This window comes from Triticum dicoccoides, chromosome 4A (assembly GCF_002162155.2).
Source record: "Triticum dicoccoides isolate Atlit2015 ecotype Zavitan chromosome 4A, WEW_v2.0, whole genome shotgun sequence".
In the NCBI taxonomy this organism is placed as follows: domain Eukaryota; kingdom Viridiplantae; phylum Streptophyta; class Magnoliopsida; order Poales; family Poaceae; genus Triticum; species Triticum dicoccoides.
Window position 1 is genome coordinate 630,674,833 of NC_041386.1, and position 4,011 is coordinate 630,678,843.

The following is a 4,011-nucleotide window of genomic DNA, read 5'->3' on the forward strand; positions in this document are numbered from 1 at the left end:
TAGTTATTCTGAATACTTCAAAACCAACAAACAGTAGGACTTGGCACTTGTTCAGCTCTCCATTTCATATGAGAGAACAAGTGCCAGCAAAACACTTCAAAACCAACCAGGAATAGTAGGACTTGGTTATAACTTGATGGATTATTATAATGGATTGCAAAGCACATTTTAATTGACCATTTCATACATATGCATTTTTATGTACAACAAAATCAGCTCCTAGGAAGAACGGCATTCATGAAGAGTGTCGACGCCATCTTTATTATTGATTTCTTCTGTTCTCCTTCGGCCACTCCTCTTGAAAATATGTGATGTTGTTTCCTGCAACACAAAATTATCAAGTTGACTCACAACATGCGGTCGCAGAATTACGACTAATTGGGCGGCTACCACACCGTCTCACATCACCAGAATTACCATCGTCTTGGTCTTCAGTCTACTTCCCAAAACGCTTCCAAATCCTACTCCTAGACTAGAGGATGCAGGAAACAGGTTGTCAATCTCATATCATCATCGGCCAACAACTTTGCTCCCTCCCTTTCCTGATTCTGGTAATTCTGCGACAAAGGAAAGCATAGTTATAAACCAATCAAAGACAAAGTTAAAACACTGTTTTTAGCACACCAGGATTGCTCAATAGAGAAGGTGGATCAAAACTCAACACAATCTGCTTGTCTCAGCGGACAAGGAGAACCCGACGACATTGAGCGAACAAGCCAAGATCACGACGATGTCCGGCAGCATGGGCCCGACGGCGGGGGCGGCATCACGTTGCCATTGATGGGGCAGCCGCCCTGCCGCTGCACCCTGAGCCCACCTCGCCCACCGCGCGCCCGCACCACCACCACTACCTCTTCTCCATCAAGCAACTCAACATGCTGGGCGCCGCCACCGTACTGGCCTTCTCGACCACCGTGCCGCTCTCGGAGATCGCCTTTGGCGTCCTGCTCCTTCCCTGCCTCCTCCTCCTGGCCATGCCCGCCTTCCCGCAGCGCCCCCGGAAGCCCAACCCGCCCGCGCCTGTCTTCCGTGGCCTCGCATGCCTCCTCCTCGCCACGCACACCGTGGGCTGGTTCCTCGTCGGTGCCGCGCTCCCGGCGCTCTACATCCTCGACAGCCTCCGATCCGACGACACCACGGGGATTGCTGCCGCGTTCCTGGCCTCCGCGCAGGTCTTCACTCAGGGGCTCACCGCCGCGTTCCTGTGGCGGTTCTCGCTCCCCGTCAGGGCCGCCGTACCGATCATGTACAACGCGAGCAGGATGTTCGCGGCGGGGAGTGGCTCCGCCAGGAGATGGAGGGGGCGACTGCGGCGACAGGAAGGGAAGGGGGCAGAGCGGCAGGAGGCTGGGCTGGTCGAGGAGTTCCCCGATGGCGGTGGCGGCGTAGGAAACCCTATTACGCGCGAGGGTAATCTAGGAGAAGAGCTGCTCGCACGGTTGTTTAGAGTGTTTTTTTTCTTGTGGGACGGTGAAAATCAGTGGAACATGTGATGGACGAAAAAAACAATAAAAAATACGGTTAAAGGTGGTGGGACGAAAAAAACTGTGAAGGCTATTCTACCAACTCAGACATTAGGAGTAGAGATTGGTATAATATCTACTGTATTTTAACTTCTCCATGGTTCATACCCTCGATACTACCCATAGATTTATCTCTACTATTAAAGAAGGATCGAACGTCGTGATTGGTACGACAACCATCACGCGAGGGCTATGCCCGCTTTAGCCCAAAAATCCAACTCCAAATCAGCCCACACACAGAAAACCACGACCAAGAAAAAAATAGTTCGGCTCACCCACGACCGACTCACCCACGAGGCCACGACGCACGCCCCAACTCTTTCCAACCCCTCCTCTTCTTTCTTCGTTGGAGTCGCCCCAACTCCTCCAACCCCATCGATTCCAATCTCATCTCTCCCGAGAAACTTCAGTGGACTCGGTGGTGGCGACGAGGGGTGACGGCTCGCCCTCTCTCTGTTGAGTCTTGCTCCGTCTCTGCCCTCCATCCTTGTCTTCCACGGCCGGCAGCTTCGACGATTTGGGTTAGTGGCAACTGTGAACTATGCGAGGAGGGTGTGCGTCCTAGAATCCGACGGGTCGTCTTCATCGGGCTACGGCAAGGACCGTGTGGCGGAGCGGATGGTGTACGAGGACGCGTAGAAGGCCAACAGCTCGAACTTGACGCCCTTTGCCTCCGTCAAGAACAGTGTCACAGGTGCGTAGATCTTGATCCTTTCCTTCGATGCCGTTGTCTGATTGTCTCCATTCCTGTCAAACCAGTATTCTGCATGGCCGGTGCTTCCGCTCGATGGCAAAACAAACACATAGCAAACCTGGCTTGCCTTAAGGGGTTAAATCAGCTAACAATGTAGCTAGCTAGCTTTGCCTTGAGATGGATCGAATTGGTGGATTGATTGATCGACTAGCAACGCACGCGCACACTGGTATGTGACGTATTTACTGTTTATACTTTAACTCACGGTGATAAAACCTAGGAGCTACATGTATCACCTGTCTAAGTAGAGATTAGGATTTCTATATTACTTTGGACAAGCAATCGTTGGTGAACTCTGGCTATATGCATGTGAGATCTATACGTACCCAACTGAGAGAACTAGCAAGCTGCTGACTCATTGTGCTAATTTAAGTAGTGCTAAGCTATCATCTAACCTAACTATTAGTCTATTACTAGATTTATCGATATAGTTCATGTTTGGTGCTTTTCCATTTTTTGCGAATGGACCGGATTCTGAAATCGCATGTTTCAATTAGGTTTTGATCGGTCAGCTTGAGTAGTAATTGTTTTTATTGTCCCATTTGTTCTTTCATATAGGCTACCTTGCTATGTTGTACTATAAGATACTTCATATAGGAGGTCAAGCTTAAGGTACAATTCTTAACTTGTTGAGAATCATGTTAATCATGATATTTGCCTGCTTCAAAATGCTCCCTTAGGTGTTAGTTGACAGTCCTCTGAATATTCTTTGTTTTTTTTTATAGAATTTGACCATTTGTGCAGGCTTTCGTTCATCATGGATCGACCTTAGTCTTAACGATTACCCTATCCAACATGCAACCCCTGGGATGTGGTGCTCAATCCTGCTATTTCTTAGTCCATTAGTTTTTATGCTTTTTCACCTCAGAGATTTTATTAATTTTCAGTTGATTTCTAACTAGAGATGCACATAAATAACTTTGTTCTGATTTTCATAAAAGAAATATGGCATGCACCTAGCTAGAGGTTATTGACTATATGTTGCAACCCATTTTATTATGTTGGTCTTTCTTTACACCATTTTCTATTGTTGGTTATTGAACATAAACAACAAGAGAATGAACAGAAGTGTGTTTGGGTCAGGCCCAGATACAACATCTCACTTCTTGTTTTTGGAAATCCTATATACTTAACTCCAAGAGGTCACCAGCTAAAGGGATGGTACTTTATGAATTTTTTTTGTTTTTTTCACTAAGCTTGACAATATCTCACCAGCTGTAGCGGTAATGTGATTTGATCTGTAGGTTGTGCTTGGCAATGAAATAGAAATTTTGCTACTGAGGTATCGAGGAAAGGATAAAAATATTGACTGTTTTCGTTTGTATGGTTGTGGCCGTAGTCTCCTGTTTCTGTGGTTGTGAACTGTATTCAGCTCCACGTAGAAATAGACGATTAGTCTTGTTTAATCCTTTGAGTGTATACTAAAGTTTCTGGTACCTTTACATTTTTATCACATCATGCAATGATATAAACCCAGAAAAATTCAGATAATATGCATTACTTTTTTGTAAAGCCATTACACTGCGCCTCCCAGGAGCATCTCAAATGCTCTTGGAGAAATTTGATATCAACAAGTTAACCGGGTTTTTTCCCCTTCTCTTTGTTTTGCATCACTATGTTCTTATCTATGAAGCCTTGGGCACCCTATATTTTACAAGGAAGGAAACTAGGCCAGTGTATTGCTTTTAATGACATGTAGTTGTATAGGCGACCTGCTTGTATAGATTATTATAA

At 46.2% G+C, this 4,011-nt stretch overlaps 1 pseudogene; it reads left to right on the top strand.

The window, feature by feature from the left end:
• Positions 1-730: 730 nt before the first annotated feature.
• On the top strand, positions 731-1,414 carry LOC119283906 (annotated as a pseudogene).
• Positions 1,415-4,011: the final 2,597 nt, after the last annotated feature.